The sequence below is a fragment of the Colias eurytheme genome, chromosome 30 (assembly GCF_061535395.1).
Source record: "Colias eurytheme isolate Ceu_HAF_F1 chromosome 30, ilColEury1 Martin Lab GWU primary, whole genome shotgun sequence".
Lineage (NCBI taxonomy): Eukaryota > Metazoa > Arthropoda > Insecta > Lepidoptera > Pieridae > Colias > Colias eurytheme.
The window spans coordinates 329,163-344,061 of record NC_143009.1 but is presented as its reverse complement, the minus strand read 5'-3'; the positions used below and the strand labels follow the sequence as shown (position 1 = coordinate 344,061).

The following is a 14,899-nucleotide window of genomic DNA, read 5'->3' as shown; positions in this document are numbered from 1 at the left end:
ACTCTTTCACGCAAATACTACTGAACCGATAACAATGAAATTTAGCACACATATAGAGGGTTTCTTGGATTTACACATAGGATAGGCTTTATCCCGGATACCCCACGGGAACGGGAACTATGCGAGTTTCTCTTTAAAAACGCGGGCGAAGCCGTGGTCAGAAAGCTAGTTATTTAATAAAATACATATTGTTTGTTTAAAGGAAAGGAAGAAAACACACATTTTTATTTAAAACATCAAACTACTGAATCGTTATCAATAAAAAAATGTATCGAAAAATAAAAATTTGATGTTAGAAAAATTATTTTGGAATTTAACATTAATTGTCGAGTTATGACGTACCTAGTTTTAAATTAAAATCAAATATTATTATCCAACTGAACTTCTTTTAGACCTTTTATGTCGTACGTCGTCGTCTTCATATTACTTACTAGCTGTGCCCCGTGGTTTTACCAGCATTGCTCCGCTCCTGTTGGTCTTAGCGTAATGATATAATATTATAGCCTATAGCCTTCCTCGATAAATGGGCTATCTAACACCGAAAGAATTTTTCAAATCGGACCAGTAGTTCCTGATATTAGCGCGTTCAAACAAACAAATTATTCAGCTTTATAATATTAGTATAGATGTAGATTATCTAATGTTTATGTAGGTATCATAGGTTCGGAAAGCAGTTTCTCCAGAGAAGAGCGGGCAAGAAATTCTTAAATAGATAGCTATTATCAACAGGGGCGTGCACAGAGTTTTTGGACAGGGTAGGCAGAAATATCGTAATGATATTAAGTCATAAAAACTAATATTTCATATTGAAGTACTGATATTTGATTGGAGATACATAGTATTTCCGCAAAATAATGGAAAACATATCACGAACATAGGTCATATTATCTATAAAATAATTGTCAAAGTAGGTAGTTATGATATCCTAACTAGGTAGTATTCTTTATTATGTAATTAATGATTAACTTTACCTTTGTGTATTACAAATTCCGGTATAGATCCATTTATAGATCGGCCTTTTTCCTATCACTCTCTGTTTGATAAAAGTTTATTCATAAAACAAAAATAATAATTTTTCGTTAAATTAGGTACCTATGCCTTATTATCTTACAAAATACACTGATGATATACATAATCTATTTAGTTACTCTCAAAACACTTCACTTGCAAATTGTCGTAGTAAACATTGTTAATTTTCTCAAAAAACAAATTTAACCTCAAAGTAAACGTTTGTTATTTCCAAAACAAAACAAACGAATAATGATACTATTTGCAGATGGTCTTTACCGCTACAAAATTGTATACATTATCACACTTCTTAAATTGGTCGCATATTCAACTTCAGTTTCGACTTTCGATGTAGTTCCGAATTCGGTTCGTACCTAATTCGTATATCTTCGTAAAAAGACACTGCCTACCTTGTGTGTTTGTGTGCGTGGTTTTATTACATCAGTGTGCCGTGTTTATAGGCACGCACACATATAAAATATGCGTAGACACGCAGAGCACACATATAAAAACTTAGACACGGATAGTTTGTGTCTTTGCCGTCCCGTGACGTACTGGGTTCTGTGGCGGCGCTAGTGCAGCGCATGAATAGTGACTTGAGCCGAGCCGGTGTTATAGAAATTAGATAATAATGCTACCAAAATACCGATAGATGGATCTAAAATATATTTGAAATGTATTTTTATTTCATAACTACATTGCGCAATTAATAAAATTTAATGACGCTGTGAATTTCATTTATGCATATTAAATATTGATCAGAGTTTGGTAAATGGTAGGGTAGGCAGTGTCTTTATGTCTTTATGGAATGCACGCCACTGATTATCAAAGAATATAAATTTTAAATAATGTTCAAATATAACAAAAAGGTAAGCAATAAAATTCAAATTAAATAAAAAGTAAGATTTATCATTCTATATAATCATCTACATCACTATTAAAAAAGGTGAAGGAAACAGCTCGGAGAAATACTAAACTGAAAATTAATTGCTTGAATTGAAATTAAGGCGTTAATAGGGGCTAGCGACCTTGGCGACGATTTACAAGGTGGGATGGGGGGACCGGTGCGAATCTACCGTAGTAAAAGTACGTATAAAAATTATTTTAAAAGATATTTGGATATTGAATCAAAATTTAAAACAACCATGCCCTGTGTTTCAATTTCATAAACACACTGTAAAAAACACTACAATAATTGACGTTATATTGACTTAGCGTTTTGGTTTAAAGTCCAAAAATCGACCTCAGTTCATGATTTTTTTCCAAAAAACCTGATTGTAAAATAAACAAATTAAAACAACCATGCCCTTTATCATATTCGAAACTTTAATATACATTTTTTTTAGATATGTGTACATTAAGAATCTAAGAAGAAAAACGGTTATAGGTAACTAGAGTTAATTAATTGTACCCGATTCAGGCCTTAAAACACGTTTAAACTAATGAAATGATAGTATTGTCACCGATCCTTGATAAGTGTACAAAGTTTGAATTATATCTGTCCGTTCAAAGTCAAAATCGAGCATAAAGGAGTCGGTTACATACAAACATACAGATGAAGCTAATATAAGCGTGTTGAAAAGAATACAGCCCAAGTAGGTATAGTATTGTTAGACAATCAAATCATCATTTATTTCATGGGTAGTCACGGAATATAGACCGCCTCCTTGGTACAGTGGTTGACGCGTGAGCGTAGAACCGAGGAGTACTGGGTTCGTTTCCCGTTGGAGACGAAAAAGAAATGGCTCGGTCTGGCAGGACAGAAGGCTGATCACCTACTTGTCCCTAAAGAAAATCGATCAGTGAAACCTTAGAAATAGATGTATGCATAGGTAATGCATCTGCACCTTACCCCCCATGATGATAAATATCTAGGCTATGATTAAAAATAATCTATAGATAATCACAAAAACTTTTTTTTGAAGTCGGAAAAAGGTGTATAGGTACCTAATAAGTAAATATTATAGAAAAAACCAATTAAGAACTCATTTTTCCAGAAGTCGGTTAAAATGTATATAAATAAGTTTTCAACTATTTAAATACATAACAATATAGAAATATTGACTCTATCATTTGTTTGTTTTGTTACGTTTATTTTATTTATTTGTATTTATTATACTTAAATAAGACTTGATATAACTTAAGAGCTAAGGGCTCTTAAAATCACTTAACATTAATGTAAGAAGTACGAGTGTTTATTCAATGGGGAAATACCAAGTTATTTGTATTATAAGTAATTTATTTAATACTAGCTTTCCACCCGCGGCATCGCCCGCGCAGTCAAAGAAAAACCCACATAGTTCCCGTTCCCGTGGGATTACCGGGATAAAATCTATCCTATGTCCTTTCTCGGGTATCAAAATATCTCTATACCAAATTTCATGCAAATTGGTTCAGTAGTTTAGGCGTGATTGAGTAACAGACAGACAGACAGAGTTACTTTCGCATTTATAATATTAGTATGGATTTTATGTAAAAGGAAGAGGTATACCTATGGTTTAAAATATGAGCAAAACCGGGATGTCATTTAGGGTATATCCTATTAGCTATTAATTTATATGCATACGGTCGATTTTTTTACCATTTCAATAGATTTTTTTTTAAATAGCAACTTTCTTAGCTTATCTGAAAAATTATGTTGCAAAAATCATAAGTGTAAGGTAATTTAAATAATGAAAGACTAATGGGTTTTTAACGCGATTTATTCATTATAGTATGAACCCGACGTTTCACACATAAAACACAAGAAAAATCAATTTTCATCCAAATCGGTTCAGTGGTTAAGACGCGAAGAAAATACAGACAGAGTTACAGTCTCATAGAAAATATAGAGATAGTAGGTATCTACGCCTGTATAAGCGAAATATAACTTATTATTAAAGTGAAACTTTTAATACATCGTTTCAAACTTTTTGGTCTGTGTAGCGCATGTCGCGTGTATCGCGGCTGCCGAGTAGGTATACCTACTCGGCAGCCGACCGTCACGCACCGTTCGAACAGTTTCACTTTTACCGTGGTTTCATAAAACCACACAACATTTTTATTTACGATTCTAGTTACGTATTTAGTAAGTAAAATTACATTTGCATTATTTTAACGGTGCATTTTCATCAAACGGGCGAATGCTCATTCTAATCCCACTATGTCAAATTATTTTAGTGTAAATAGGCGTAGAGCATTCTTTCGTTGTTCTTAGTGCGTTCGAAAAGATTCTATGCAATGTTCTAATACTGAACAACACTGAATACCTACGAGTTTTCGTTTACACTAAAAGATCACGAAAGAATGCTCTTGCTCTAGCTCTATGTTCGTTTGATGTAAATGCATCGTAACTAAATTCAAAAATGATTTCCTGTTTTTTTTTCAAGCATAACAATATTTTGATTATAGTTTAGTTAAGTTATAGTTTATTAGTTAAAGTTATATCCTAGTTATATACTAGAATATAACTTTATATAACTTTAAATATCAAAGCAAATTATATCTAATCGTAATATAATTTTTTAGGAATGGGATGTATGTTATAAATTTATGGGATGTATGGGATGTATATTTGTCTTTTACGTTAACTTTTACGTTACGGAACTGTAGTGAACTGTAGTGTGTATATTACAATATGGCATAGTAAAATTAGCACCTATACAGGAATAGTAGATATGGTTACTATTGATAAAAACTACGCCAGGAAATATTAACAAAATTACCCATTTTATACTTAAGGAGTATTCTAGCGTTCAAATACTTTCAATTCTTTAAACATATCTCATAGAAAATACTATCAAAACATCCCCGTCAACACAATCGTCACAACTATCGTTATTCAATCCTATCCTATCCTACTAATATTATCTATAAATGCGAAAGTTACGCAAATACATACTACTGAACCGATTACAATGAAATTTAGCACACATATAGAGGGTAACTTGAATTAACACATAGGATAGGCTTTATCCCGGATACCCCACGGGAACGGGAACTGTGCGAGTTTTTCTTTGAAAACGCGGGCGAAGCCGCGGGCGGACATCTAGTCCCTAATAAATTCAGGATTCATTATAAATGTAAATGAATGAATTCATTTATTACATTTTCAATGCTATGTTCTTCACACCAGTGTTATTTCACACCCGTGTAGTGTAGGTTGTAAGACGTCTGTGAAAAGTAGAAGTTGGTAAGTTTTTATATTATTTTTTTATTTTTATTTAATACTATCTACAGTTCGTGGCTTCGCTTGTTTTGAGATAAATTGTTTGGTAAATCACATTTATATAAAAATATTATAAAGCTGTAGAGTTGTTTGTTTGAACGCGCTATCTCAAGAACTACTGGTCCGATTTGAAAAATTCTTTCAGTGTTAGATAGCCTATTTATCGAGGAAGGCTATAGGCCATATATCATCACAGCGGAGCCACGCGGGTGAAACCGCGGGGCGCACCTAGTCACTTTATACATTATGTATAATTTGATGGTAAATTGGATCAGCTGTTTTTGCGTGAAAGAGTAACACACATCTTCATATTATTACAATACATTTAAATTAATGGTTGCTGCTTTGCTGACGGGGAGTCCTTTTTGCCACCATTGTTATATTTTTTTTTCTGTTCTATGTTATTTAAGATTTATATTTTTTTACATGGTGGCAAATAAAACGCTTTCTATTGTCTAATGTCTAAGCTCATTCATTTGTTCAACTAAACTTCGTTTAGCAGTGCTTTCGAAAAGACAAAACACGTAAATAAATTAGTTGGGGAAGCAGGTTCTACCAAGAAGAGCTGGCAAGTTTTCAGTTTTAATTCTGAAACCTACTACTTATTTAATACATTTAACAATCAATAAATGTTGTACTTACTTCTCGGTCACACCTGATTCATCTGAGTTAAATAGGAATAAAACAAACATACATACAGATAGCCTATGTTATTTAGATATAATTATAATTTTACTTGCCTAAAGATAGTTTGACATGCCACTTTTTGTCACTTATAAAATATAATTTAACTTTTTACTACTAAAGAAAGTTAATTCGAAGATGTCACTACTTTTCAGTTTATGAAAAATTGAAACTGAACAACGAACACTAAATACAAAACATATTTTTGAAGTGAAACTTCTTTTTCGGGTTGGAAAAAAATTTAGTGTAACATTTGTTCGTTACACGTGACATTTTTCCGTTACGCGCCATCTTTTTCTTATCCTTACCACGCGTGATTCAACGTAGGTATTTCTGTAAAATAGTAAATTATTTTTTTGAAAAATAAGGTCATAAAGAAGTTTCACTTCTTACGTGTGTACACTAGTACACGCACACATTTTTTTTAATTAGGTAGGTATTTATAAAGTTAAGTAGGTACCTATTTTATGACCCAAGTACATAATAATTATACTTGTAAAATTTAAATTATGGAAGACATGAAAGGTATCCTGGTTAAATCTTTTTAACCGCACGCAATGGATTTCAATGCGGTTTTTTTTAATAGATAGAGTGATTCAAGAGGAAGGTTTTAGTATATATTTTATTATGTTTTAGACAAAGCGGGCGAAGCCGCGGGCAGAAAGCTAGTAACTTATAAGTTGACCTCTCTGACGTAAATACTGTTATAAACAGAAGAGGTCTATTTTAACTGGTATTTGAATACAATGAAAAGGTCGTGAACTATTTAAATTATTGGCATTTTACTTACAAATCAAATGGTTATAATATATTCTATGCTATTAATATTCTATAAAAGTTTGTTAGGTACTCTATCACGCAAAAACGGCTGATCTGGATAAATTTTCATAGAGATTTTATTATTTACTAACGGTCCGGCCCCGGTTTCGCCCGTGGTACTTTTTTACGTTTTCTCCACATAAGAACCATTTATGGAATATTATATAAAAATATTAACGAAATACGTTCAGAAGTTCTAGAGTTTTGCGCTTACATTTAGCGATTCATTTTTATTATACGTATAGATTTAATATTTATCGTAAATAATGTTCTCTAAAGTAGACAAAGTCGCAGGATTTGGATAGTTTTAAATATTTTTTGTAAATACTTATGAATCGTGATATTTACAACGAACGTGACGATATTAAAATATATATATAACATATTAATTTATTACTATTATTTATTACTTTTTAATAATTATAGGTTAAATAAAAATATATTCTACGTCATTCACAAAAGATGTAGTTATAACCTAACTAGGTAAATTTCGTAATACCTACTGAAAGAATTGCCAAAATGATTTTTTGAGAATTTTTTATACAAACATAACTACAAAAAAAAAACATTTTTTTCTATTAGCATAGATTTCGCAAATGATAATCCAACGGAAACACGTTATCAGCAACCGCTGCACCAAAATTGAGCGAATTTTTCCTTTGCCATTAAACTTGATTAAATTGAGGCCACCGCACACGTCGTTTGTACATCACGTAGTTGTGTGGAGCTATGACATAAGCGATTATACGCTAAGCGGAAGCGATTGAAGCGAAGAGGGATGGATTTATGTTTCAAAACAAAAACTTTTACTTTATTTCCATTTATCCGGTTTAATTTAGACTTTATAGTGATATGTATGATCATTATAAATAAAAATAGGAATTAAAAATATTACCAACACATGACACACCGGCAATTTTACCGATACCACCCGCGATCATTCTCCAATTTAACTTCAATTATCAATTTATCTCGTTGCAACAAAATATGTTTCCAGTCGTATGCAATTTTAAACATACGTAAAATAAGTAATAATCTGTTTACATTTACCAATGACGTCTTAAAATATTAATTCATTAATTAATACGAATTAACGTTATTTTAATTATGCAAATCTATTCAAATGTTTATTTACCGTGCGTAGTGTTTCTAAATGAAAAATGATTTACATTTTATATTGTATCACGTGATGTTAATCATCCATTTAAATATAACATTAATAAATGACATTTATTTGTGAGAATCGTTGAACAATTTTTATGATTTTGAATTTACTGAATTTATTTCGTTACAGATTTTTCCATTCTTTGAGATGTACACAAACTAACATATTTTTTTCACACGAAAATACTACACTACTTGGATGATATTCGTTATTTTTTCACGAAGAAACAGCTGATCGGAACTATGAAATTTTGGTATAGATATAGATTATAGTACTAGATTAGCACATTAATTACTTTCTATCCATTTTCATACATACGAGTGAAGCCTTGGAATAAAGCTAGTGTTATATATTATCTTCTCTTCTCTATATAATATATAAAATTTTCGTGTCACAATGTTAGTTAGCGCATACTCTTCCGAATCAGCTGGACCCATTTTCATGAAATATTGTGTGCATATCGGGTAGGATTGAGAATTAGACAACATCCATTTTCACCCTCTATGTAAGACTAAGGTAGAACAACCTTTGCCGGGACAGCTAGTCAAGTTATAAAATCGCTGTTTTCGTGGCCTCACTAAAATATTATTTATTGCACGCTTTGTACGTAAAACACAATACGTAGTTAAATTGTTATTATTCTAAATAACGGTTTCCTTGTGATATATTTTAAATGCAATGTTAGTTTTTTGTTCTGAAGGTCAAGCTTGTTTATTATAAATAAATTATATGTGAATGACGTCATATTCGCAAATCAAATATAAATATCAAATATAAAATATTTGTATGCTAATCTATCAATTTTTTTGTAATGTGACGCAGGTATTTTTTTTTAACTTTTTTAGGCTCCAACATGAGCTTTTGAAAGTTACATCAAAATCGGTTCAGACGTTAATCGGTTTTAGATACAAACAAAATTTTCATGAAACGTTTGACATTCATAATAGTCTATTTAAAATTTTCTAAGTAGTCTTTAACTATTATTAGAAACTAGAGGTCCGCCCCGGCTTCGCCCGTGGTACATATTTCGCAATAAAAGGTAGCTTATGTCCTTTCTCGGATATCAAAATATCTCCATACCAAATTTCATGCAAATTGGTTCAATAGTTTAGGCGTGATTGAGTAACAGACAGACAGACAGAGTTACTTTCGCATTTATAATATTATATTAGAAATTTCACAAAAACAGGTGCTCTGTAGCCGTGAAAGCGTAACAGACATTTTCATAACATTATCTTATATATAAAATTCTCGTGTCACAATGTTAGTCTGCATACTCCTCCGAAACGGGTGGACTGATTCTCATGAAATTTTCTGTGCATATCGGGTAAGTCTAAGAATCGGCCAACATCTATTTTTCATATGTACCACGGGCGAAGCCGGGGCGGACCGCTAGTCTTATATATAAAATTCTCGTGTCACAATGTTAGTCTGCAATCTCTGCATACTCCTCCGAAACGGGTGGACCGATTCTCATGAAATTTTCTGTGCATATCGGGTCAACATCTATTTTTCATATGTACCACGGGCGAAGCCGGGGCGGGCCGCTAGTAATAAATATAATATTATGTGCTCTTGACCATAACAATTTAGCAGCAAGGTAAACACAAGGTTAGCTAGAAAATTACATATTTCTCTGATTACAGATATTAATTACTTGCAATGTCTACTCACAATGTAATCGTATTCAATAAATAATTTGGAAAATCCAAAAGTGCACGCCTCATAATTTTTTTTTAATAAATATTTATTAATTATTATTTTTGTTTATTTAATAACAATTAAACCACATCGAATCAGACCCTGAAAAATGAAAGGGTTCTATTCCTGAGCATACTCAAGCGTAAGAGAAAAAAAAAGACTCCATTAGTAAAGTATTTCGGTCGCTATCGTGTTAACAAGAAAAAGGATCCGCACATACAGACACACGGACGTCCAAGGCAGAACTTTTTTAAACTGTTTTTTAACTAGTTTAAATAACAAAAATGACATCAAAAATATCATGAACGTTAAAAATAGTGTTTTTTCTTAATATGTGTGTGTATGAATTATCTTACAAGTGCAATGTATGATACATAAAGACATTTTAAGTTTGAAAAATCAGATGTTTTGCGCGAAGTGACAGTAGTACCCACCTCAACGCTTCGCTTATGAGGCGTGCAATATCCTACTATGTAATATTATAAATGCGAAAGTTTGTGAGGATGTGTATGTGTGTGTTTGTTACTCTTTCACTCAAATACTACTGAACCAATTACAATGAAATTTAGCACACATATAGAGTGTAACTTGGATTAACACATAGGTTAGGTTTTATCCCGGAAATCCCACGGGAACGGGAACTATGCGGGTTTTTCTTTGAAAACGCGGGCGGAGCCGCGGGCGGAAAGCTAGTATGATTATAAAGTCGCTTTTACCGATTTCCTACTTCGATATATTTTACGTAAATAAATAAAAACTTAAATAAGCAGGAAGTTTGATTTTGTACGGAACAACGTCTGCAAGGTTAAATTTTGTGGAATATTTTTAATATTATACTCATTAGTCAATGTATTCTAGAAAAATAAAAACATAATATACAAAAAAAAATATAATGCAAAAAAAACAATTTATAATGCATATATAACAGATATTTGAAAAAATAAAATGAAAAAATGTTGTGTGGTTTTATGAAACTACGGTAAAAGTGAAACTGTTCGAACGGTTCCGAACACTGCTTTGTGTAGCGCATGTCGCGTGACGGTCGGCTGCCGAGTAGGTATACCTACTCGGCAGCCGCGATACACGCGACAGCGTCTTTCCAAACTATACAAGGCCAGTACGCAACGGTGTGAAACTAATCACGTATAGTTTGGAAATAACTTTTTCACAAAGTTCTTCCAATCTATACAACAGCAGTACGCAAGTACTCGCGTACTTTGTAGTGAAGTAAGTAAGAACAGCGCTCCAAAATATACAGCGCCAGTACGCATGCGGACTAATCGTGTATGTTTCGGAGTAAGCGTGGCGTCTTTCCATTGCTCGCGCTTATATTATTGTATTGCTGTTTTGAAATCTATTATTAAAATGCATGTGTATTGTGTATGTAATGTTGCGTACTGATCGTATTTTTTTTTGTATCGAGGATGCTTGTGTCTTCGTTCCCGACTATACTGCACGACTTACAATTGACAATAGTGCTAAAATGTAAGAATCTAATAAGTCCAGAAGAAGACGGTTGCGAGGCGACGGCAATTTTTGTGTAGTTAAAAAAACACGAACCTAACCTAACCCATATATACCTATCTGTTACCTATTTATTTTTCTAAGCTCAACTTATAATATTTTTATTCCATATTTTACTGGATCAATCAAGAAGAATAAAAGTAGATAGATATAGCTTTACAAGTCTTTGATTGCCTACGCTTATTTATTATTTCGCTCAAGCGTAAGTGGTGTAGTAGGTATATTTAGTTTTATTTTGCGTACTGATCGTGTATAGTTTGGAAAGAAGAAGCAAGCATCCGTGTTACAAAGTATACACGATCAGTACGCAAACTTCGTGTATATTTTGTAATAACAAACTTAAAAACAGCATTACAAAGTATACACGAGCAGTTTCCTATGGTTGCGTTCTGGCTATGTATAGTTTGTAAATACGCCACGCGACATGCGCTACACAGACTAAAAAGTTTGAGACGATGTAATAAAAGTTTCACTTTAAAAAAAAAATTATAATGCAACAAAAAAAAAACAATTTATAATGCATATATAACAGATATTTGAAAAAATAAAATGAAAAAATGACCGACATAAGACGTAATATTCAACACAGAGCTTTAGGAATCTAACTAGCTTTCCGTCCCAGCTTCGCCCGCTTTGACTATAACCTAATAAATTATTATATACCTACCTCGAGAATCACTCTACCTGTAAAAAAATGAGTGCGTGTACTAGTGTACACACGTAAGAAGTGAAACTTCTTTATGGCCTTATTTTTCAAAAAATAATTGACAATATGCAACTTTACAGAAATAGGTAAGTACGTCGAATCACGCGTGGTAGGGATAAGAAAAAGATGCCGCGTAACTGAAAAATGTCACGCGTAACGAAAAAATGTAACACTAAATTTTTTTCCAATCCCTATAAAGAAGTTTCACTTCAAAAAGCGTTGCGTAATTTTCAAAATTAAGCAGACCTAGAGACTGACAGCTTTGTTTTATACCATTCTTATTGCTATGTAGTGATGATGTATTTTTTTCATGCCTTTTGAGGGCAAGATACGAGGGAAAAATATTTTTTAGCTTAACAAAGCTGTGTTCAGAAACTACATTCATAAAAATATAAAATAATATTGACCTTTTCCAAACATAGGGCCAGCGTTAGCTTTTAGCTACTAGATATATTATGTACTAGCTTTCCGCCCGCGGCTTTGCCCGCGCAGTCAAATAAAAACCCGCATAGGTCCCGTTCCCGTGGGATTTCGGGGATAAAACCTATCCTAGGTTCCGGGGTAAAAAGTAGCCTATGTCCTTTCTCGGGTATCAAAATATCTCTATACCAAATTTCATGCAAATTGGTTCAGTAGTTAAGGCGTGATTGAGTAACAGACAGATAGACAGAGTTACTTTCGCATTTATAATATTAGTATGGATTCTGTGCCAGCGTGGTGGATTATGGCCTGTACCCTCATAGGAGGCCCGTGTCCCTGCAGTGGGAACATATTATATGGGCTTATAATTAGTTTCTAGACATAACTAAAACTGAATTTAACTTTTAATTGACCTCTAATATATTTGGTAGAAGTCGTAGGATGTCACATATGAGGTACAATTAATGTATTAAGCAAATTTTTAATCCTACTAATATTATAAATGCGAAAGTTTGTGAGGATGTGTGTGTGTTTGTAACTCTTTCACGCAAATACTTCTGAACCGATTACAATGAAATTTAGCACACATATAGATGGTAACTTGGATTAAAACATAGGATAGTTTTTATCCTGGAAATCCCACGGGAACGGGAACTATGCGAGTGTTTCTTAGAAAATGCGGGCGAAGCTGCGGGCGGAAAGCTAGTAAGAAATAAATGGTCATTCTCCTAATGGTCAATGTATAATTACCATAACAGGTCAATCGAGTCAAGTTCAACTTACGATTGAGATTTAATGTTCTAATTTGACCGGTTTTGTGCGTTTATTGTCTTTTTAGGGTTCTGTAGAATTAGAATATTTTATTTTTTAATGCATTTAAAAGCATATTTTTTAATTTTTTTTGACACCTTTTTTTAAAGGTTTCTTCTTTTTGAACTGTGAAAAACAGCTTGCAAATAGTCTTCTGTTAACCATTTAATAATTAAGTAGATAATAGGTAGGTATGTATTATCTTATTAAATTTCATCTTATAAGGACATATTAATTAAACATAGCATAAATATGTTATTTGTTTTTATTACCTACGGCTTTCTGCAATACATCACATTATAAGTTTCCAATCCATGAAAGCCTGTCAATTTGGATCTTCTTTTGAAATCGGCATGCAAAATAACTTGCAAATCTTAACGAAAAACCATACAGGTAATTAATATATCTACAAAATAATTATTATTACTTTTGTATATTATTAACTAGCTGCTCCGCGCGGTTTCACCCCCGTGGCTCCACTCCTGTTGGTCGTAGCGTGATAATATATACCTAGCCTATAACCTTCCTCGATAAATGAGCAACACCGAAAGAATTTTTCAAATCGGACCAGTAGTTCCCGAGATTACCGCGTTCAAACAAACAAACAAACAAACTCTTCAGCTTTATAATATGTATTAGTATAGATATAAATATGGTAGGTAGTTACAGAACCATTTATTATTAAAATTCGACCTTATGGAGTGTGACAAGGATTTTAATTTTTAACAAATAGCTAACTTCTCTAAAATGATTAACTATATCTATATCTATATAATATATAAAAGAAAGTCTGTATGTTCCAACACTTATAACTCGAGTTCTACTGAACCAATTTTCATGGTTTTAGATTCGTTGGATTTGTCTCCGTCCAGAATAGAAGAATAAATCATAAAAACAACAAAAACTAGACGAATAAATATTTTCCCAAAATTTTGATTTTCGTACATGTCAATCATTAGTTGTCAATCCTGTCAAATACGGAAAATAATGTTTGACATTCATGCGTTCAAAAATGTATTATGTGTAAAATAATAAAAAATTAAAAAGGGTGAATAAATATTGTTTGTATTTATTTTAAAATCAATTATTAAAAAGTGCAATAAAAGCAGATACATAAAAATTCCTCAAATGTTTGTGTTTACGCGTGTTTTCAGGAATTAATAAGGTATTTTTGGTGGGGAAACTAACCAAGAAGTTTAGTTCGATTAATTATTAAAAAAATTCTATAAAAATGTAAAAATTCTGACAATTATTTGTTGCGATTTCGTCGACTGCGTCAACAATATTGCTATCAAATTGCTATAAACAAGCTAAATTGCGTTTTGAAGATGGATGTACCATTTATGCGATGCAATTAGCACAGAAGAAGGTGCAGAAAATGTTGGTATATTGATTATTTTACCGGCGACATACACAGGTAGCCCAAGTGAATATGCGCAAGATGCAATGACATAATAATATGTTCGTCATTATGGTCGGCCAGATTTATTCATTACATTTATATGTAATCCGAAATGGATGGAAATTATTCAACTGCTGCTTCCCGGACAAATATCAAGTGATCGGCACGACATCACCACACGTGTTTTCAAGCAAAAAATCCGATCACTGATGAGTTACATTAATGGAACACATCTTTGGGATTATTCAATGATGGATGTATTCAATCGAATGACAACAATCTGGCTTGCAGCATGCACACATTTTAATTTGGTTAGTCGAAAGGATTCGGGCAGATAATGAGTGTGCGGGGATTGCTAATCCTGAAACCGATCAAGACCGACATAACGTTGTTATCACGAATATGATTCATGGACCGTGTGACACCATCAACCACCAATCACCATGCATGGTT

At 32.6% G+C, this 14,899-nt stretch overlaps 1 protein-coding gene across 1 annotated transcript in view; it reads left to right on the top strand.

Annotated features, from left to right (window-relative positions):
• The first annotated feature begins 5,075 nt into the window (after positions 1-5,075).
• Positions 5,076-14,899, top strand: part of LOC149895643 (fatty acyl-CoA reductase wat-like) — a 42,075-nt gene continuing 32,251 nt past the window's right edge. The window contains exon 1 of the mRNA XM_090118663.1: positions 5,076-5,179. The gene's annotated coding sequence lies outside the window, so the exon portion shown is untranslated. The remainder of the gene's footprint in view (positions 5,180-14,899) is intronic.